The sequence below is a fragment of the Dipodomys merriami genome, unplaced genomic scaffold (assembly GCF_024711535.1).
Source record: "Dipodomys merriami isolate MVZ:Mamm:240054 unplaced genomic scaffold, mDipMer1.0.p SCAF_278, whole genome shotgun sequence".
In the NCBI taxonomy this organism is placed as follows: domain Eukaryota; kingdom Metazoa; phylum Chordata; class Mammalia; order Rodentia; family Heteromyidae; genus Dipodomys; species Dipodomys merriami.
Window position 1 is genome coordinate 39,246 of NW_027204248.1, and position 24,538 is coordinate 63,783.

General features: G+C 33.3%; 1 long non-coding RNA gene across 1 annotated transcript in view; it reads left to right on the forward strand.

Moving 5' to 3' along the window:
- LOC138837876 (uncharacterized) overlaps window positions 1–23,798 on the forward strand; it is a 51,448-nt gene extending 27,650 nt beyond the window's left edge. Inside the window, exon 3 of the long non-coding RNA XR_011375483.1 lies at window positions 23,627–23,798. This is a non-coding gene — a long non-coding RNA (uncharacterized lncRNA). The remainder of the gene's footprint in view (window positions 1–23,626) is intronic.
- The last annotated feature ends 740 nt before the right edge of the window (window positions 23,799–24,538 follow it).

The window sequence follows — 24,538 nt, forward strand, 5'->3', positions numbered from 1 at the left end:
TCCCCTCACATCTTCCAAGTGATAGTTTCCTGGTATTCATTTTGTTGGATTAAAAGTTCAATTTTATAAGAAATTACACCTTTTAAATACTGCTCTGAAAAATGAAAACTTTGGTTAATATTCTTGTTTAACTTGCATAAAATTCTGGCTTCGAAATAGGCGACAGAACATGGGTCCTTTGTGTGTCTGGCTCTGACTTCTTTTACTTAACATATTTTTAGATCTATCCCTTTCTTTGCAAATAATGTAACAGTGCTCATAATGGATAGGTACAATCCAATTGTGTATATATGACACAATTTCTCCAACCATCCTCTGCCAAAAGGCATCTTGGCTGTTTCCATAACTTGGCTGTGGTGAATAGTGCAGTAATGAACAAGGTTGTGAAAGTGATTTTACTGTAACCTTTTGGAAGAATTCATCACTATCTTTCTGGGAGCAATCCTCTAGCCAGTTTTCTAGAATAAGCACATCCTTCCTTTCATCTCTATCACAAGATATTGCAAGTCCTCAAAAATACACTCTACCATACATGTCTCAATAAGCTAAAACCACACTATGCCCATATTCTTTCAATAAATTTTTAATACTTACATAAATTTAGTGAGAACTTTCTATGTACTTTCCTAATGTGGGAATAAGAGACATAACAACAGAGTAAAAGTAAGAAATATATATTTTAATTAGCTATTATCATATTTAAAATCTTTTTCAGCTCTAACTCATAGCCTCAATTACTATTATTTTAATCTTTATTTGATTACTTTATCTATCCCCTAAATTATAACAGGTGAGTTACAGATAAAAATTTTGGTTTGATTTTGACACTCATGTGTGAGGATGCACAATATGGGCAAATAGATGGATTGGAATTAATAGCAATTATCCATTTTGTTAAAATAGAGATTTTTTTTTCAAAACTGATACATATTTCATTCAACAAAAAGAAACTTGTAACAATTCCCTTTGTTTTGCTACTTACTAACTTTTGTTTCCATTTTATTTTATAATGAAGGATGATTTCATATATGTACTGTAGATACAAAAATATGTTAAACTATTTCTATCCATATGTATTGATATATACATACATACATATATTACACAGGTTACAATGATAATTTATAACTTCTATAACTATACAATTTACTAAATTATTAAAAACATCGATGGTTCATGCCTGGAATCCTGGTTACTCGGGAGCCTGAGATCTGATGAACATCGTTTAAAGCCATCCTGGGCAGGAAAGTCCATAAGCCTCTTATCTCCAAACAACCAACAGAAAATAAGAATTGGAACTGTGGCTCAAAGTAATAGAGTGGTAGCCTTGAGAGAAAAAGCTCAGGGACATCACCCAGGTTCTTAGTTCAATAACTACAATCTACCCAAAAAAATCTATTTAATTTACACCTGTGTAAGTAGAGTATTTCCATCACCCAAATGCACATCCATGCTCATTCGCAAGGTAAATCTGTTTTGTCTGAAGTACCACTAAGCACTATCACTAAAGTAGCATCGGAACGTGGGTTCATTCTATCTCTCTAATGGATTTTTCTCCACTAAAATACTCAAGTGTTACAATTATTCCAATTATTTAAAATCATACCTTTTTTCTTTAATACCCTTAATATTACAGTTTGAATTCAGTGTCTTGTGTCCCCTAAATGGGTGTTCTTTCCATTTTGTCATGTGCCCAGCCCTAAATTATCCTGACAATTTTTCAGATAGAAACTGGCTTCCTACATGTGTAAGATCTTGGCCTCAGTCCACTTTATGTTATTCTTCCTGGAATTTAGAATAACAAGTGCATGTATTATTTATAATTTTTTTCTGTCTAGTCTCGGCGTTAGCCACTGTTCTCACATCAGTGCACTCCCATGTAGTCAGGATTTTCATAAGCTTGTCATAGCTGATTTTTTAAAAAAACTTTGCATTTCCTGCAGGTTCTTGAGTACTGAATTAATTTGTGTTTTCTTGTCTTGTTTTGTTTCATTTGAATGAATGTGTTGAGTTGTTCCTCACTTTTCCATTTGTTTCTTTCCCTGATATTCTTACCTAAAGTGCTGAGAAACGAATTCTTCTTTCTCAAGATAGTCAGGGTGAACATTATTCATTCCAAAGCAATTTCAGTAACATTTAAACACCTTCATATCTATGAATGGTATACAAATGTTAAGCGCTGAGAAGGGTGTTTTTACTTTCACGGTAGTCTTTGTCATACACAGATCATGAAATATATGAAGATAATATAACTACAGATGCATGCCAGGAGTATAAAAACCTATTATTAATTTTGTGACAGAGGCTTCCCTTCTAGTGAAAGAAATATATTGCTTGATGCAGGATTTCACAAAATCATATTGCTAGGAAGAACCTAAGCTATCATCTAATACTACAGACTTGAAAGTGATGAATTGACTTCCTGAATAATTTACTTTTGGGTCAAATAAAAGCAGGCATCCAAAAAGAGTGTAGATTTTAGAGAAACATGATGAATTTTATGTAAATAGGTCCTTAGCTGATTTTGTTAATTTGTGACCTAATACAGGGAAATAAAGTACAGCAAGGTAAAAAAATAAAGAACTTCACAATAAAATACTCATTCGTGTGTGTGTGTGTGTTTATGCGCATACGAGTATGGAAACACACATGTGCATGTGCTCATGCATGCATTCATCATTCTTGAGGCTTGATAGTGCCTGAGAACTATTCCTCAGCTTCTGTGCCCAAGGATAGTGGTCTACCACTTCAGCCACTTCTGTGTTTTTTTTGTTTTTTGTTTTTTAGATAATCACTTGTATTTTCATGATTGGACTGGCTTTGAAGTGGTCATGAGATTTCAGACTCCCGAGTAGCTAGTTAAGCTTATTCAGCCTCTGAGTCCCTAGTTAAAATTCTGCCTGTCCTCTATGCTTCACTGCTCTTTTATTCATTTCCTGAGGTAATCACAAGCCTAAGTCATATATATGCCTAATTGCTTTAAAAGTACTGTTACTGCTTGGCACCAAGAGCTCCTATCTGAACTCTTAACTACTTAGGAGGCTTGAGAACAGAACCCAGGCCAAAAGTTTAGTGGAATTACTTCTCAATCTATAGCTGCCTGCATTGGATCATTTCCACTATCCTTCACTACCTAGTTACTACGATTGGAAGGCCTGTGGATCCAGGCCAGTCAAGGTAGCAGGTTGGAAAAGTTGGTGTTTATCTCAGATGCCACTGATGATGAGAAAGCTAAAAGGACAGATCAGGTGCATGTTCTTGTGGAAAGGAAACCCCTATCCTAAAATTAACCACTGATATGACGCCGGCCTAGCAAGAAAAATATACCCCCAAGTTGAAATATCCACAATTTCCCACAACCAAAGTAAGTATATACATGAACATTCAAAAACTTAGTAAAATCTCTTCTTTGCTCTAATATCAGCTTCATCTGATTATCATATGACGTGACAGAACAGTTTCTTCATTAATCTTATGATAATTTAAAAATTCTTTCTCACTTATTAAGTGCAAATTATTGGCAAATTGCATCATTTCTTACATATTTGACTACCACTATAAATTCATCTTATGATTATCATTAATAGTAATATATTCTGATTTGTTACTTTACTTTGTAACTGTTTTTAAACTTTTTGCTTTTCTGCTGAAGTTGAAGTATTTAAATAGTATCATCAAAGTATATTCCTTGGGTATTTATGGCAGTTTTTTACAAAGTTTTTAACCAATGGATTCTAAGAATTCTTAATTGGTATATCATTTGGTTTATTTTTAATTTCAATTTAATTTTATTTCAATAGTAGTGTACACAGAGGTTACAGTTACATAAATAAAGTAATGAGTACATTTCATAGGGAGGGAACATTGTTATCTCTTCCATCAATTTTTTGTACACTCAAAAGAAGAACTACTGATGCTTTTGCAGTTGCTATTGTTCCATGGGTACTTTTGCTTTCTTTGTTAATGCACTTTTATTATAAAATCGATATACAGAGGGTTTACACTTAAGTAAACTAAAGAGTACACTTCATTTTATTTTCTAAATTTCAAATTTTGGGCTTAAATGATTTGTTTCTTTAGGTTAATTCATTTTTTCAGAGTTGTACGATTAGTTAATTTATTTTTGCAATGTTTATACACATGTAAACTATTCAGACACATGTATTTTGCTTTTATAATATTTAACATGTGACTATTTTAAATTATTTTCTTAATTCTTATATGGCTATTGATTTTAAATAAATTTATTTTCTTATAGTTATAAACATATTTGTCCAGGTAACAAATACGTACTGTATTTTCAAGAAGCACATACTTTATTAAGAAAGGCTTCATTACTTGGTCACTCTTTGGAAATATTTTTACTTGAATTAAAAAAAAAGTTTGATCTCCGCATTGTGATTTGTGGCATCCATTTCCTCGCTATGGTGGAAAGTGTAAATAGGGTTTGTAATTCGAGAGATACTGAGAAACTCTGTGACCTTATTATAAAACTATTCAGAATGAAATGATTAGAGATACAGCCATCGCTAGTGTTATATAGGGCACCTCGCTATCATATACTAAATCTTGAGTTAAAACACCAGTAACATCAATCTTTTGTCAAAATAAAAGGACACATATTTTAAAATGTTTATTATTGAAACTTATTTGCAAAGATTCTCATGTCTTCTAATAATTTTCTATTTACTTAATCTATAAAATCCAAGTATATTGTGATTATTTTATTTCTACTAAACTTTTAAATTGTACGAGCAATATTAAGATTTCATATATAACATACTTTTCCTATTTGTGATAATTTCCTCCATTTAATATGATAATATCAATATTCCAAATGTGTGTATGTAGTGTGTATGTGTGTGTTTATGTGGTTTTTGTGTGTGTGTGCTTTGTGTGTACTTTGTAATGTTTGAGAGATCACACCATTGCTTCACACATGCTAGGCCAATGTTTTACCACTGGGCTATACTGCCTATAGTCCAAATATTGTTTTAAATCATGACTTTGAAACTTTCATTCCTAGTATGTTTTTTCAAAATTATATATGATAAAATGTGATCCATATTCTATCCACGCTAGCAATTTTTATTGTTATTTAGAATATTCCCACTGCCTCTCCACTTCCAAACTCTTGTGTTTGTTATTGATAAAGGTTTTACTTTGCTTTTTTTCTCTCTTCATTCTTTCTCCCTTTATAGTTTAGCTATTCTTTCTTTTATTTCTTTGGGAATTAATTATCATATTCCTACTAAATTTCCTTACATTGTAACAGGATTATACAATGCTTTATTTTCTATTTTTTCCCATTTTTCACTGACTTTTGGTCCAAACTATTAGATGGATTAAAAAGAAACTTGACTCAGGACACTTTACTTTTCTCCTTCTCTTCTCTGAAGTCTTTCTGTGTTTTGAAACACAATAGCAATGACATATAGCTCCTATGTGGTCCATCATTCTTTCCCCTCTCACTCTCCTCTGTTGTAAAGCTCAAGTTGTTATCATTCAGATTTATTATGCTACAGCATTATCTAAATCTTAACTCATTCCTAAATTAATTTTAGTTGTTTCCAGTATTCTCTAAAGACATTTCTCTATGTATAATATCTGGGGTCTTGTGTTTTTCCAAGGTACAAAATATGAGTGACTAACAAACATCTAGATATCTGTGTAGAATATTGGTCCACCTGCTCAACAAACTTGTATGTAAATTCAAGGAATACAGGTCAGTCAGAACATTCTTGTAAAATGGGTGTAGCTTCAGCCTTCAAACTAGTTTTGAATCTTATTACCACGTTTAGTAGTAAAGATAAAATAGTTCTACTATAAGAGCAGATACATAGAAGAATGTAACAGATTTGCAAAAATAAATTCTTAGTTTTATGATCAATAGATATTGAAAACTATCCTATGACTTTATGAAATAAAAATAAAATCTTAAATGGGTGTATTGACACTATTTTCTCTCGAGATTTAAAGAATGATCTTAGACTACTACCTCAAACCTTTTTTGTTTTGTTTTGTATTTTTGTCATTCATGGGGCTTGAACTCTGGGCTTAGGCGCTGTCTGTGTGCTCTTCCGCTCAATGTGAGTGCCCTACCGCTTGAGTCACAGAACCAGATCTGGTTTTCTAGAAGTTTATTGGATATAAGATTCTCATGGACGTTTATGCCCGGGATGGCTTTAAACTGTGATCCTCAGATCTCAGACTCCTCAGTAACTAGGGTTACAGATATGAGCCTCAGGAACCCGTCCTACCTCCATCCTTATACAAAAAATTAAAATAAAAATGATTATCAAACTAAATGTGAGATGTGAAAACCTATAAATCATAAATGTAAAATTTCATGACATTGCATCACTAAGGATTTCTAAAAATTTGACATGGAAATCATTAGTGGCTAAAGAAAAACAAGAATAAACTGGATAATATCAAGTGATAGCTTTTCATAATCCAAAGGATACTATAACCGAAGTGAAAACATATCCAACAGATACAGGGAACATATTTGTTAATGCTACAATATTTCTGAATCTTAAGTATTTTTATATCTTCTAATTCTATATAAATTTTACCTGAATAGGATATTTCTTTGAAGAACATATATAAATTAATAGTCAATAGGAGGATCATATGAAATAAGTTCTTCTTTAGTTTCTAAGAAAAAAGACAAAGAAAACTCACTAGTATGACCCTAATATAAAAAGATGACACAAAATATAGTAATGCATTTGTGGAGAAAATGATAAACTCTACATAGGAGAATGATTTGTATAATACTGTGATCATTTTAGCAAGCAAATTGCAAGTCTTCAAAAGGTCAAAGAGAATTGTATATTATCCAGCCATTACACTTCTATGTATGTATTAAAGAGAAGTAAAAAACTTGTTTGGACAGGGAATGTAGTTTATTGACAGTGCACTTGAATAATATGTGTGAGACCCTGGAAATAATCCCCAAAAACAAATGTGAAAAGACACACTATAGAGGATGTATGCTGGAAAATTCCTGTAAGTGAATTTTATATCAATTTTAATGTCGGTTCTAAAATTTACAGCATTTCTATTTGAAGAAATGCAAGTTTGTGAAAATTAGGCTTGGAAAACCTATTATTGTACAATTTACTTCCAAAGCACTAAAATGTATACAATAAAAGGAGATTATTTATTGATGTGAATTTCATGTCAGCAAAAAAAGAAAACTATTGTTAAAAACACTTCACACAAATTGCAGAATACCTAAAAAGATGTTTTCAGTGTTGGCTAAAAATTCCTTGTTAAACTACAGCGTTTAAAACAAAGATGTGATTTCTGTGTACTTTGAGTTTTTTTGATCCGGTGTTTTTTTTGAGTTTATACAGAGATAACTCAATCAAAAAGTGTATGCGATAACTGTAATATCTAGGAATAATGCATCACTTATAAGTAATTGATAACCTTTTCTGGAAGAAACTTTTAGCAAATGACAGATGACCCAAATCTATGCATCTGCATTCTATGAAAGTCATATGTTACTTCCTCAATCCAATTGTATTCTCTACTTTGTTAGGAAAAAAAAAACTATTCTTAATGTAAGAGCCAATAGCAGTGAAAAGAAACAAAATACATAATCATTTTAATTTATTTGTGAAAATAACAAATTAAATAAAACAATTCCACTTAAGCGACTCCAATATTAGTACCTATGAAGATGTTCCTGAATATCAATATCCATTGAATTTTTGGAATGTTAATTTCTACCAACATATAAAAACTAGAACAAGAAAACAAATATAGTCTTAGAGCAAACCAGCCTTGGAATAATTTTTTTAATTGTTTTGACATTACAAAAGAATTGATCCCCTGGGAAGGGATGTGAGGGGTAAAAAAAGGAGGAAGCTGCAATGCTTGATAAGAAATGTACTCATTATCTTGCCCATGTAATTGTAACTCCTCTGTACAGTATGTTCACAATAAAAAATAAAATTTAAAAAAAAGCGAATCAAAGGAAAAAAAAAAGGAAAAAAAGAAAAGAAAAAAAAATCAAAAGAATTGATACCATTAAGAAAATGATTTTTTCCTATGGAAATCTTTAAAAATGTTTATTATTTATTATAGCTCAAATACCAAACAAGATTATTTTTATACAATCATTACAAATATCATTTTATTACTATAGTAAAATAAAATAAAAGACCAGTCCCAATATATTATCATTATTCTTAATTCCTAATCATTACCTAAATATCTTAAATTAAATAGTCATGTCTTTAACATAAACTTAATATTCTATAGTTTTTACTTAACATTTTCCAGGGGCTTGTATTCTTGTTTCTAAGAAATGTTCACAGCAGTTAAAAGGTGCTTTTTTGAAATTAATGTGATATATATTGTTGTTGTTTGCAAGGCCTGGGCATTATCCCTAAGACTTTTTATGCTCAAAGCCAGCATTTTACAACTTGAGGCACAGAGGTAACTCCTGTTTTTAGTGGTTAAATGGAGATAAGAATCTAACAAATACTTTTTTGCAGGGGGAGGAGGGTCCAGTCATGGGGCCTGAACTCTGGCCTGGGCACTGTCCCTCAGCTCTTCAGCTCAAGGCTAGATCTCGACCACTTGAGACACAGTGCCACTTCCAGCTTTTTTCTGTTTGCTTATGTGGTGCTGAGGAATCGAACCCAGGGCCTCATGCATGCAAGGCAAGCGCTCTACCACTAAGTCACCTTCCCAGCCCCCTAAAAAGTATTTTCCTGTCTGGGCTAGTTTCGAACACAATTCTAAGATCTCATTAAGCAGAATAGCTCAAATTACAGGCGTGAGTCACTGGCACTTGGTTGATGTATTTTTTTAATTTTAATTATGTTTTAAGATTTTTGTTTCACTATAATGTACATCGTTCTACACATAAATTCATATATATGTATATATTTCTGATGACAAATAATCTCTAAACTGTATGTCTTTCTTCATATAATATATATATATATATATATATATATATATTGCTGAAGACAGACTTCCTCTAAAACTTTTATGCTACTATTTTTTGACCTTTTTCATTTCAAAGATATACAGTCTATTGTTCCAAATGTTTCGTAGAATAAAATAACTAATATTTCAATAGAATGTAGAATCTATTACTTTCAAGGGAATTTTAGATATACACATGATATTGCAGTAATATTTACAGTATGTTACTTGAAATAATTCTGTTCACACTCTTAAATATTTGTGTGTAGTGGTGGGGAGAGAGGAAGTTAATTCATTCTGGTTAGGAATTTGCAATACATCCAAAATCTATTCCATAATTTGGTATAAACACATAGTCAATCTACCTGTTATGGTTTAGTTTTTTTTTTGTTTATTTATTTGTGCAAATGTTTAATATGGATGCATGCACAGTGGTAACATTAAAAATATTAATCCAGATTTTCGGATATTTATGTTTCTCTTGGGAAAACTAATGAGCTCCCAGATAATGTCCATAAGGAGCCTTTCAATTCTAATATCACAGTTTGTCTTAAAATGCTTTAAATTCTACACACTCTAATGTGGACACAGGGTCATATTATGGAACTTTTCTCTTCAGAGAGTGAGCACTACCCTACTGCTTAATATGGACAATATACCTTCATACATAGACTGGGCATGTCAAAGAAGAAGTGGTAGTTGAACAATTTTCTTAGCAGTTTTTACAGATGAAATGGTAATAGAACAACGATGAACTCAAAAGGAATGTGCAAAGAAGACAAGGGCACAAGGTAGAATGTGCCACATGCTGAAGTATATTTTCAAATAATGTGCTCAGGTGTGAGGGTGTGTTCAAAGTACAGATTCAGACAATGTACTAGGATATCTTGGGGGGGCAACTGCTTTAACCTCTTCTGGGATAAATGTACAAGAACAAGCCCATAACTCTGACTCTACTCAGCCACATCATCATCAACTAGGGATATTTTCCACCTGCAAAGTGAGAAAAAAAAGGGCTCATCACAGTTAGTATTCAGGTTGAAGCAATGGCAATCACATAACTTTTCTTATAAGTTTTCAATTGTTTTGGAGCATTAAAGTAGGAAAAAGCCAAGTAATTATTTTGCATGTACCTAAATTAAATGGCATGTATTCTACTGGTCTCTCTTTGATAGTTATAGACTATGTCTTTTTTACTCTATCTTGGGACAATGATCTGCTGTCAGTTATTTTCTTCCTGTCCCCTTCTTTTGTCCTTCTACTTACATAATTATTATTTAAAGAGACATACTTAAGCTTGCATTTCTAAATTCTTCAAAATTATCTGAACTACTTTATACTTCTGGCAGCCTCCTATATCTTTCTCAAGGGAAATATTTTTGACACTACCATTTTATCCTCTATGATATTGGATAGCTTCCTGCCTAATTCAGTGCAAGATATACATAAGACTCATCCAGATTTCTCAAAAATCGTACCACCATAAAATCCTATCTTACTTAGAAATCATGCTTTTAGAATGTCTGGGGAAGTGGCATCTCTCATTTTTGAATGACCCTAAGTGATACTTACATGCAGTCATGTTTTGAACCAATATGCCACTCAGTAGATGAAAGAATTTACAAAATGGATTTATGTATGCACGGTGGAATTCTATACTTCAAATTCATACGGAGCTGGAAAGTCTTGGAAAAATCCCACGAAGTAAAATAACCAAGACACAAAGAAACAGATTCCGTGGTTTGCTCATTTTTAATAAGTAGGAAATGTCTAGGATAGTAATAGCAGTTGAGCAGAATTGCTCAATAACTATATATGTATGACCATATAAGATGATGATGAGAAAAATGGAATCCTGGATATGGGAACAGAATTTTCTGTTTGTGGTTGTTTTTAATGTACTATGTGATTTCTTTTTTCTTTTGTGTTTTTCCTTTGGTTTATCCCTGTTATATTTGATTTCAATATCCTGTGTATTGTATATACATTTATCTTAATTTGGCAAGGGAAGAGGAACAACGAAATGGCAAGACTAAGAACAAAGGGCAAACCAATGCAATAGCAGTACTCACAAAAGAACATGTTGGAAATTTACATTACAACTATGAGGGGTATTGGGCTGAAGGAAAACTGTGAGAAAAATGAGGGAGGGGGTAAAAAGTTACACATGTTATGTATTCACTACCTTATAATTACTGCAACCCCTTCTATATATCACCTTGACGATATCATTAAATTAAAAATTAGCTGTATAAAATATAATATTACTCTATTGGTATAGTAAATATTATTCTATGTGTATTACCTTTTAAAGAAATGAACATTTTTGGCTGCTAATTTGAATTAATTACCCCTTTATCAGAGGGTCATCAACTTGAATATTATCAAACTATACAATATTTTCAGTATTTTGAAAAAAAGATTGTTTTAGTATTGTCTCATACTAAAACAAAAAAAGTTCAATTCTGTTGAAACTCCTAACTTTTAAAACGGAATAATTGTTAAGAGGACAGAGTATATATGTTTTTCAACATTCCTATGACCACTAACTACTCATTTTCAAATTCTGAACATGCCACACTAGAGACATTCAAAACAGTACCTGTTTGCATTTTATTTAATTCTGCAATAAGTGCAGTTTTCAATGGAGCCTTACATATTTAAATTCAACAGAAAAAATAGCCACAGTCTGGTAGAAGGTAAAACTATGAAGTATCTATATTAATTCCTCAAGAGTAAAAATTTGTCCATCAAAGTAAGCCATCATTTCTATAACCATCAATCCCAAGTTTTTATGCCATAAAGTCATCCTAGCCCCAAAATTTCCAACTTGTAATGTGCACCTTAAAATTCCTTAAATTCACAACATGACAAGCATATAACTATTGTAAAAAAATACTACATTTCTGCTAATGTGATGCCCTTCGTATTCTTGAAAGAACACTACACTAAACTTGCTGCATCATTTTCCACCCAGTGTTATCCTTGAGATCAGAACACTTGCAAATATTATTTACAGTTATATATTTTATCTATCATAGATATTCAGGAGATCTGAATGTCTGAATATTAAGATCTGAAGACTCTGGGAGGACGGTTCCTTAGATTCTTAACTCCAATAAACTGCTCACGAAAAGCCTGACACAAGTGGCACTGAAGTTCAAGTGGTAGAGCAGTAACCTTGAGCAAAAACAGGCTCAGGGACAGTGCCCAGGCCTAGAAGTTAAGATGTCACACAATTACTCTCTTCATACCATGTTACACCAAAGTCTCAAAAAGTTGCTCTTTTGGTAAATTTATAAATTAATAGCATCAATTTGTTGTCAACTTGATCTAGATTATTCACATTATCATGTTACTTATGAACTGTTGAAATTAACTGTTAACTAAGTTCTAATTATAGCTTACATGAAAGAATATTTTAGGCAAATAGAATGCCAGAATCATTTGTGAATTTGTAAATTAAATCTTCTACTTAAAAACAATTTTATAGTAACCTATAGAATATTAAATTACAAACAAAAATATTTATTTTAAATCTAAATTATTATTTAGCCAGGTCTACAAAGTCCTACTTTAAATGAACTTTCCTATTTCTCTAGACTTAAGCTTTTGAAATCCTTCATCATTTCTTTGGAATCTAACAGAATGATGGTTGCTTTTTCAAATTCTTGGTTGGGAATCATGAGGTCTTTTGCATCTAGTAATGTTCTGTAATGAAGACGACATTTAAACACAACTGAGGATTATATATGAGTTGCATTTCAATAGGAAACTTGACTTCTCAAAACATATTGACAAAATTAGCCCATACTTCCAACTGTCTATTCCTTTCTGGCTTATTTTTTATTCCTTTCTTGGTTTGTTTTATTGAGACAAAATTATACTACCTATTCCACTGAAAGTATCACTATGTCATTCCACTCTCTAATCACCTGTCTTAGTCTGAGTGCTAGAATTCCTGGCTTATATCACATTGTCCTACCATAGTTTTTTGATTTATTTAATCTAGATACAGACTAGCAATTCTGAACTTCTCCAATAATATTTTCCACTAGAATGATGGCTGAGGCTGTTTATGTACTATTTTCAAAGATGTTCTAACATTTGGCACAGGATATGAATATTTTCAGGTGCACTGAAGGGGTCTCTGATTCATTCCACTCTGGATCCAATCCCTTTATTAATGATGACTTAACTTTCTTACTATCTCCGTTCCCACCTATGTAATATTCTCAAGCTTTTTGGGGAAATTTCACTTGAGGACTTTCAAATATTAAAAATTATCACTTGATTTTCTTTTTATTCAGGACATATTTTCTAACTTTTCTACAGAATCTGAGAGTTGTTCCATACGTGTGTTTGAACATATAAGTGCATCTGTGTGTATGTGCGCATTTGTATGTATATATGTATGCAAAAACCTCAACCTCTGGCTGGGAAGGTGGCTCAGTGATAGAGTGCTTGCCTTGCATGCATGAGGCCCTGGGTTCAATTCCTCAGCACCACATAAGCAAAAAAAAAAAAGCTGGAAGTGGCGCTGTGGCTCAAGTGGTAGAGCGCTAGCCTTGAGCTGAAGAGCTGAGGGACAGAGCCCAGGCCCAGAGTTCAGGACCCACTACGGGAACCCCCCCCCCCAAAAAAAAACCTCAAGCTCTTCTTCAGCAATCTTGCTCATAACTAGCATTCCATCACTTGAGACATTATTCTAATGCATCTTTTGGCTGGTTAATTATAGTGTTTTGCCCAAGCTTGTTGCAAACTGAACTTCCCAGACTCCTTTACATTCTTAAGTTTTATTTCTCCAGGGGTATCAACTTTTGAACTGCAACCATTTTTGTGAGTGTAAAATCTAAGCTGTTTCCCATATTTTTAAATCGAGTTCATATAAAGATAGATGAACCTACACATTACATATGCTGAGTATACACTGATAGAAATGTGATCCTAAGCAGGGTTCAAGTGGTTCATAACTGTAATCCTAGGTAATTAGGAGGCTGATATCTGAGGATTGCAGTTCAAATCCAGCATGAGTAGGAAAGTTTCTGAGGCATTTATCTCTAATTAACCACCAGAAAACTGGAAGTGGTGTGGGGTTCAAAGGTAGAGAAAAAGTTTTGAGCTGAAGAATAGAGGGACAGTGCCCAGGCCCGGAATTCAGGCCCCACTACCATCAAAAAACAAGAAAGAAAGAAAGAAAAGAAAAAGAAAAAGAAATGTAATCTTAGCCACTAGTTCATTGCTAGTATAATTCCTGCTCTTGACATGGCCTTTTTTCCAGTTAAGTCCATGGTCTTATATCTGAATTGCTTAGAACCAAAATTATTCTTTCATTCTATTTTTCACAAATTTGAATGATTAGCTATCATGATTTAGAGCTAGTAGAAGAAGGAGACTGGTCTCATCCTTCGTGTTCCACTTAGTAGTAATGCTTTTTCTATGTCACTCCCATAGATCTACATACTGGCGTTGGCTTTATTATTTGAAAGTTGTCTTATTTTCAGAGTCTTCTATAGAGTATTGAACCATTATACTTAAATACAGAACTTCTCTTTCTCCTATTCCTATTTTTTCTCCTTCTGTTAACTTATGTACACTTGGATAATAATGCACAACACACTGACAAAAAATGTTTCTGAGAACCTTCTTCCCACTTAAAATAGGTCTTAATTTACAGAGCACTTAGGAAATTTGAACTTAATGTACTCCAGGATAATGTTTTACTTTTTCATGTTTTTTATTGTGAAAATGGTGGACAGAAGGGTTAGAGTTACATAAGTAAGTTAATGACTACATTATCTAACGAGCATTGTTACCTCCACTTTTGTCTTTCCCCTGCCATGCCTTTTCTTTTTTTTTCTTTTTTTTTTGGGGGGGGGTCCGGTTGTGGGGCCTGAACTCTGGGCCTGGGCGCTGTCCCTCAGCTCTTAAGGTCAAGGCTAGCGCTCTACCACTTGAGCCACAGTGCCACTTCTGGCTTTTTGCTTATGTGGTGATGAGGAATCGAACCCAGGGCCTCATGCATGCAAGGCAAGCACTCTACCACTGGGCCACCTTCCCAGCCCCCTGCCATGCCTTTTCTCCCCACCACCCCAACTTTCCCCTCCTATCCCCAAGTTGTAAAGTTCGTTTTCAACGTAGTGTTTTGTTCGTCTCATTGTTACAACAGGTCATACTGTATCCTTGTTTCACTATTTTATTTCCCTTCCCCTCCCTACATTAGAAAAACGTATGTGCAAGGTCACCAACATCAAACAGTGGAAATGGGTTATATCATGGAGGAAGAAAATAGAAGAGAAACAAAAAAAGCCACATAATATATGTTAGATACATTAAAAACAATATTAAAAAAGAAAAAAAACACAAGTTGTGTCCCTATTTTGGGGCTCATTTCACTTAACATATTATTACATGGCCATATGTACATGGATAATGTTTTATAAGCCATGTAAATTCCATATTTTCTTGTTACTAAGTTGTCTCTGAAACACGTGTTACCTCATGCCCAAAGATGTCTTTGTGCTATTTCAATGAAGCCAGAAAACATTCACTTTGCCTGGAGAAGCACCGTAGATTGTTACTGAAGTAATTGGAAGGAACTTTTACAGGAAGTAGAAACTGAATCCAGGAGAGAAATTGAACATAGAGAAATGACAAATTTCAAGTTAATTTGTGTTGTCCTTTTACTGTACAAGAAAATAATCCAAGGCTTGAAGGAAACTCTGTCCCTGACTTTTTCGAGTTTGCTCTTTATTCATAAAACTTTCTGTAGACTTCTAGTTGAGAGTATTACAAAAGGAAACAATATGCCATTTGAAGGCCAGCATAGAAAAAATGGAAATAACATTGCTGTAAAATGTTCTACTGCCAAGAAACAAAGACAAGGAGGTTTTAAAATGACTTATGCATGGATGTTTAAGTCCTGAGATGATTCTCTTGTTGTAAAAGTCAGATATCATTCCTTTCTTCTGGTCCTGAGTTCGCCATATCCATAAGGATTCCATAAAGCAGGATACAGTGAGTATGATCAGCAAAAGGAGCATCTTTTCAAACCAGTGCTTTAAGGATGGTTCCAAAGAAATTAGTGGGGTTCTTTGTTTGCTTTTTTTGTTTCTTTACTTTGTGCTGCTTCTGGGGCTTGAACTCAGAGCCTGGACCCTGTCCCTGAACAATTGTCTTTCCTGCCCACCTGCCCCCAAAGCTAGTACACTACTGCTTGAGCCAAAAGTCCACTTCCGGATTTTTTGGTGTTTAATTAGAGATAAGAATTTGACAGATTCTCCTGCCTGGGTTGGCTTTGAACTGAGATAGTAAGAAAGCTAAGTGACATCAACTGTATGGACTTCTCTTTGGAACCAAGAAATATTAGATTAAGATTATTATAAAGGTAATATTTGACCATTTTTAAAAGAAGAGAATACATCCAGCAAAGAAGCCATAACTTAAATAATTCAGCAAAAGTAGGTGTACTGAATCATATTGGAAAAAATTTTCTGCTTGGGAAGATTACTATTCACTTCGTAGTTCCTTTTGGGAAAGCTTAAAGTATATTTGACTATTTTGTTGGTTGTGGGGCTTGAACTCTGATCCTGGGCATTGTTCCTCAGCTCTTGAGCTCAAATTGAGTGCTCTACCAGATACAGCACCACTTCCTGATTTCTGATGGCTAATTGAAGATAAGCGTCCCATGTACCTTCCTGACCATGCTAGCTTTGAACCACAATCCTCTGGTCTCAACCTCTTGAGTAGCCAAGATGACAGCTGTGAGCCACCAGCACCCGGCTCATATTTGTATTTATGTGCACTTAATGACACTGTAGACAAATAATAGAAATTTGAATCAAATGATGACATTTCAGCTTTTCAGAAAATTTGAAGTAGCAATAAATATGTCCTCCTTTTCCATGTTGTTACATTAAAGACTCATGAGCTATTGGACTCTTACTTTAGCATCTTCTGATGTCTGTGGCGGTGGACTTAGTATAAATAATTGTTAGTAGAGAAATATAGAAAGACTGAGATTTTTAGAAAGCAATGGAAATCAGATAGGAAAGAATAACAAAGAATGGCATTCAATTTATCACACAGAGATTAAGAACTAGCCTAAGTGATATAGAATGCTAAAGGTAATGAGGAGTAAGCTTGGTTCATAGCTAGTTCTTCAATAATCAAATATGGTTCCCTAGAAGAATTTCTGGTATAATTTAGTTATTATTATTGTGAGGTCTGCTCCTGGATGGCTAGCAGACTCTACCCTCCTCTCAGCAAAGTCTCCACCCAGTACCTGTGTTAACTAGGCATCTAGGAAACCTGGAAGAGGTCACATCTGCATCCGCTGAGGTCAATCTGAATTTGATGTGGCCACACCTTTCTGCAACCATACCCTAAATAAGGCCTACCCCAGGCCCAGATGCCCTCTCTCTGCTCTTTTCTAGATCTTTCTCAGCTCTTTCCTTCTCTTCTCTTTCCCAGCTCTCTTCTCTTTTTCCTAGCTCTCCCTTTCCCACCTCTTTCCCAGATACTCTCTTTTCTAGCTCTTTTCTCTCTTTTCTAGCTCTTTTCTCTTTCCCAGCTCTCTCTTTCCCAGCTGTTTCTCTTTCCCAGATCTCCCAGCAATCTTTCCCAGGCCTTTCCCCACCACGTGGAGGACCAAGATGGCCTGGTGCCAGCTGGAACGAAGAATACACCTACTACTTGTCTGAATACCACGTGCATGGTGCTGTTCTTGCTCGGCTATCTCTTTTTTTAAAAAAAACTAACAATTCTCATTTATTTCATCCATCTGGATTTATTCCTTCACTTCTATCACAACTATTAATTAGCTGGTGCCTTTTTGGTGCCATGCTGACCAAAAAGATTTCCAATTCTCACTTAGACGACCCTTCTCATTGTGATTAGCAGTGACCATTCAAAATCTTGGAATCTTTGAATTTCCAGGATTAATCTTCACTTGATATCTAAGCACATTCCGGACATTAATTGCCGTGACTTACTAACAAAATGTTTTTTTTTTCTCAACACAGCCTTCTAATATAGGTAAAGTACATGAATTAAGAACTATGATTAAGTCATTATTGGAAAGAGCAATTATATATTCAAATATAGGTTCTTTATTTGGCATTTACTAGCTAAAGATTTTTGCCAGTCCTGGGGCTTGAACTCAGGTCCAGGGAACACTTCCTGAGATGTTTCTTTTCTTTTCTTTTCTTTTTTGCTTAAGGCTTGCACTCTACCACTTGAGGCACAGCACCACTTCCTTTTCTGTTTATGTGGTACTGAGGAATTGAACCCAGGATTTCTTGCATTCTAAGCAATCACTGTACCATGAAGCCACATTCCCAGAGCCCTAAATGACTTTCTTAATATGGCATTACTTTTTCATTCCATTACTATGTATTATAATTTAGGCTAGGTGGTAGAAAAGGAAGTGGAAAACAATACTAAGTCCAGTAAGGCTAACATTCCTATCACCCTAAAGAAGTACAGTGTTAAGACCTGCAGGACTCATAGGGATGTTACATTATTATATAAAAAAACAAAAATTCATCCCTGACATACACAACATTATACTTACACTTTTAAGTTCAAGAGCCAAAAATCTAAACCTTTTTATTGATTGGGTGTATTTCCTAGGAAGGAAGAAGGAGAATGTAGAAGGTGAAGTTGGAAAAATATGTATATTGGCTCTTAGTCCACATTTTTTGCACTTTTACAAAGTGCTACTGACGAACTCCACATCTACTTTAATATACTGTCTGCACAAAATGCAGAAAATGAAGACATTTATTCTGGTGGATAGTCACATATATTAACAAAATACAGTTCTGGAAAAAGAAGTTACCAGTATAAAGTATTGTCTATAAAATCGTTTCATGTCCTAGCAGAACAAAATGTATCATTGAAATAATTAGTGCAGCTTTCTTTGAGATTTTATGCTCTCACAGTATTAAGATGTTCTCTAATTCCAGTAACATGGAAGCATAAAAGACATGATTTGAAGATCTCAGTAGTTTTAGAAACAAAAGTACATAATAGTTTCCTTCCTGCAGAGATATGTGATGGCAAGTATGACTGATTGTATTATAGTTCTCTTCTTTTTCCTCTTTATCTCAAGTATTGCATATCTTGGCATATTAGTCTGTCCTGTATCAGCTTACTGTAGGTGAGATTTACCTCTACTCTGCAATGTCAAGATGGGTCATGTGACTTACTTCGGCTTACAAAAATGAACCAGAAATGGTCAAAGGCTATTTCTAGAGGAAGATTTCTATCCCGTTGTCTGTGTCTAAGAGCTAACTTCTTTACCCTTACCGATAAAAATAGCATATTTCTAGAGGGAAACTTTTTTCAACTTATATACTGGAAGAATATGGCATGTAAAATTGAAGCAAAACTCAAACACAGCAAGAATTAAGCGAATATTAGTATGTGATATTAATATGTTAGTTTCTTACCATTCTTGTATGAATACAGCACATCAGAATTTAACAAATACTAAACAAGCACTAAACAAATAGATAACACTTCCTGTTTGATGCTATTACATTTTTTAAATAAATAATCATTCTCTATGTGATCACGTGGGGTTAACTCTTTCTATAAATGTGTTTAATCACTCTAGAGTACTGTATCTAACATCCACAATCATTATCAAGAACTTCTGATTAAGATGAGAAAGAAATACCTAGATTTCTCGCTTCTCTTTTCCTCTTCTCCTTTTTCTAGTGAGAATTCTCAGCCTTTCTCCAAATTCTCCTATTAATAAAGAAAGAATAACACATTGTGGATATCAAGCAAAAGGCTTCAAAGCCAGAATTTTATTCTTTCAGAAATAGATGAAATAAATCAGAGTGGCTCAAGGAAGAAGAAAAGCATGGTTTTTCCCTTTCTGGCTTCAACAATAGAGACTGAACACTACTCTAAACATCTAATAAACAATATTCCTTGGCTAATTTTTAAAAAATATTGTTTTTTAATAAATAATAATTTTGACAATTAAAAAATTTAAAATATGTAGTAATTTGATGTTTGCTTTTAGTAGGCATGAAATAAGACTGCATTAACATTGTGTGAGTTGAGAGGCTAAATTTTATCAGAATCCAAACAAAATGAAAAATATATGATGTTAAGAAAATAGCTTTTAGGTAAATTTTCAACATGAAACACAGGGACGTCTTTTTTCTTCTTTTCCTCTCCACACTTCAATAAGCAGTTCATGTAATTCAAATAGCTGTGTTTCTTTCAGAAATATATTATACATAAACAAGTTAAAAGATGAGAACTAATATTGGTGGTGCATTCTTTAAAAATAGCAGTCAAATAACTATTAACCATAATTCCAAAATAATAATCAAATGCTCTTGAAAAGAGAAGATTGTAAGCAGAATATACAAAAAGTGAAAGTGCCAGAACTGCTTCAGCAGCTGCTGTCTGATATTTAAGATTTCTAGTAAATGACAATTTTTAATCAGGATTAAATGCTTTCAGGAACCAAATTTTTTCTAGTTATATTTTATTGAAGAAATATGTTGTTCAAAATTAATGAAAGGGTAACAGGTAGAAAGAATGCTTACACACTCATTGTGGTAGGCAGTAAAATACCTTCCCAAAATACCTATAGTCCCGAAATATCTAATCAATCAAATGTAGATTTATATTTTATATATGTTTGTAAAATAATCACCTTTCATTACCCAAGGAACACTAATTTGAATAATTATCAGATGGGCAAAAATACTCAAAAGTCCCAGCTGTAGTTCGAACGGGACATCATTAGGTAAGAATCATCAGAAAGATGTAAAGATGCTACATTAGAAGATTAAGGAAAAGACAAGAACAAACATACTGAAGTTTCTGGAAATCAGAACAGGAAGTAAATGCCTTTTCCACTAGATTCACCTGAAAAATATTTTAGCTCTGTAGGAGGCTCTATTTTAATCTAGTGAGACTTATTTTAGATTTCTGTCCTTTAGAAATGTAAATGGTAAATACGGATTATTCAATACATTTATCTTGTAAAAATATTTTACAGCAGATTTGGTGTAGTAAGCTATATCAACCAAGCCTTTTCTTGATGCAACTACAAGGATACCACGAATCCTAGTTTCTGAGAATAAGAAAAAGTTGCCACCAGCTTTTTACACATGTATGATGTACATACTACTAAGGGCTTGGAATTAATGAAGTCTTGAATTCCTAAATAATATTTAAACAAGAAGCTCCCTATCTTCATTTTCATATTTGGGGATCACTAAGTACCAAAGTTATGTAGAAGGTTAGGTTAAGAATATAGAAATGAAATCTGTCTCCTGTTATTATAAAGATAATTTATGTTATTTTGATTTACAGTTTCTAAGGTAATAAAATTAAGGTAAAACCGAAACAGTAACTCAATCTTTTCTCCTTCTTAACTTTCCAACAGAAATTAGAGAATCCAGTAAAGATAAGCAATCCCAGGATGGTATAGGATGTTATAGGATCACCAGATGTTGAAAAAGAAGTTAACAAAAATGGGTCCCATGGAACAATGGTAAAAAAAAAAAAAACTACACCTACAGATTGTGATATAGCTAGAAAATAGTTTGCCCTATACTAAGTCTTTGACATTTTAGCTACTTTCATCTCTTAGGAAATGACTACATTAATACTCAAGGGTTTGCAGCTTATAACCCAGCAACAAATAATGCTTCTAAATGTAAACAAGCATGATACTAAGAGTAACCAAGGCTACTTGCATTGCTATAGCTGATAAGGTAGAATGATCTTGGGGAATAGTCAAACAATCTTGAACTTTTTCATATCTTTCCTCTTCTCCAACACAAGAAGTCCTAGTCTAGATATGTAAATTTTCAATAAAGGATTTTTATATTTTTTATCGTTCACATTAAAGCAAATACACTTTTCCTCTTTGCAAGCCTGACTTTGAAAGAGTCACACCCTCACCATATTTTATAGACAAACGTTTACTGCTTTGGCTTAGTTGTTTTCTTGCCTTTGGGTGCTGCTCTCTATTATTTTGGCAACTACATAGAAAAAAAAGATAAATCCATTTTACTTATGTTGGATTGTTCAAAGTCTAGCTGTCTTCAGTTTTCTTTTTCCTTCTTCACTGTTAATTGAAGTTCATTTATTCCTCTTTAAATGATAACAAAAACGTGATACTTTAACGTATATTCTCATTGAAACCAGTGAATACAGGAGTGTAGGCGATTGTTTTATAATTGTTTCAAATATTTTCCTTAGCTATTTTCATTATTGCCTTTGTTCCTGTCTTCTAATCAGGAACACAAGGTTACACAAAAGATCTTCCTAAGGAATAGGATGTTAGGCAGAAAAAAATAGATATATAATTAAAGGTTTTCATCTCTTAAGAGACTGAAAAGCTCAGAAGACATTGTGTTATTACTTGTACAGTTAAGATGACTTGAATGTTTTGGTTCTTAAACTAAGTGAAATGCATGTAAAATGTTACAGGTCTTCCAAAAAATGATTATGGTTTATATTTTTCTGCTTCATTGAGATGAAACCTCTTACAAGGTTGGAGAGACTATTTATTTTACGGTAGAAGGTTTAATGTTAGAAAGCCAAGGGAGATTCCTAAAAACACACTGCCTATCACATATCAGTTAAATATACTTATGGCATATAAGTATATAAACATACAAATATGAATTGAGTGAGAAATGTGTGATTTACACAATTGATTCAATGACATTTAAAACCAGAGTTCACTTCTCTACGTTTATATAAACTAGTATATCTAGTGAGAATTTAAAGATTTTTTATAATACATATTTTAACATTTATACCAAAATATTAGTTTATTTGTAACTTTATTTTTAATTTTTGTCAGTCATGGAGATTGAAATCCTGACCTGGACGATGTCGGTAAGGTCTTCAGCTCAAGACTAGTGATCTACCACTTGAGCCATAGCCAGTTTTCTGGTGGGTCATTGGAGATAAGAGTCTTATGGTCTTTCCTGCCTAGGCTAACTTTGAACCATGATTCTCACCTCTCAGCCTCCTTAGTAAATAGCGTTACAAGGATGAGCCATTGGAGCCTAGCAACAGAATTATTTTTTACACATTTATGAAATATGGAGTGATATTCCCATTCATTTATATGTTGTTTAATGATCAAGCCACATCATATCCATTAATTTCTGCATGTAACTTTTCTTTATGGGGAGAATGCTCAAAAACTTATCTTCTGACTGTGATGAAATATCTATTCTTAAGTATAATCACTTTGCTTCTTGTAGTATAAAATTAATATATTTACTTTTAGTCATGGAAGTTGCTAATTAAAGTTATATAAAACATGAATTGTAAAGTGAAAGAAATTCATAGTTCCTTTACTTGTTTAAAGAAAATAATTATGCATTTTTTCAATTATATTTCTTTGGGAATATGTAGCATTCATTGATTTAACTGTTAAAATTGATAACAGTTACATTATATCAAGTAGATTCAAACTTGTATTTGAAAATTGCACACTTAATACAAATAGACTTCACTTTCTTCTAAGACATAATTAAAATAATAGTATAGCAAAGCTTGGTGTTAGTTGTTCTTGTGTAGAATCATAGAAACTCAGGAAGCTAACACCTGAATATTTTAGCTCAATATCAGTCCAAACAGACAAAAATGTGAAAAGTTTTCTCCAATTATCCAGCAGGAGGCAGAAGGTGAAGATGTGGCTCAAGGAATAGCGTGTCATCAGCCATGAGCAAAAAATACAAGGGAGACCATTAAACATTGTGTTCAAGAACTAAAAATGGCATATACACAAAAGACAACAACAAAAAAGTAGTATGAGCATCAATAATGAAGACAACATAGTAGAAAAGATCATGAGAAATGTTGTGAAAACATCTGGAAGACAGACATTATTAGAATTTTGATTCATGAGAGGTAAAAGTCACAGTATAATTTGGACAATCTCATTGTAGTCATATGTGTTGAAACATGGCTATTGGGTAACATGTGAAAGAGCAGACTGCATTACCTGACATATCAGACTTCGTCTGTAACTATTTCTCACTCTGCAAAAATCTAAAATCGTGCTTGTTAATTTAAAAAGAACCTCATGTTAGAGACTGTTTGGTCCACACAGAATGGGGTCCTTATTTTGAGGCTTCAGACCAGTGCTTTTTTTTTATAACCACCCCTGATTTACCCATCTTCCCTGGTGCAGCTATACCTTACTAAGCTGGCACCAAGCCAAGGCTTTGAACTAGACCTCCCTGCCTTTTACATTTAGAAGAATTATTTGTTGCTGGGTTATAAGCTGCGAACATTTGAGTATTAATAAAGTCATTTCCTAAGAGATGACAGTAGCTGTGTAAACAAACCTAAAATGTCAAAGACTTAGGATAGTGAAAACTAACTTCTAGCTATATCACAATCTGTAGGTGTAGATTTTGTTTCCCATTGTTCCATGGGACCCATTTTTGTTAACAGATCGTATTTTGCTGTCTTTTCATGAGAAATCATAGAGGTGATGTTTTGCCTCTTATTCAATTATATCTAATATTTTAAAGTAGATTTGTCCTAATATAATATTAATTTAATCAATCATTTCATT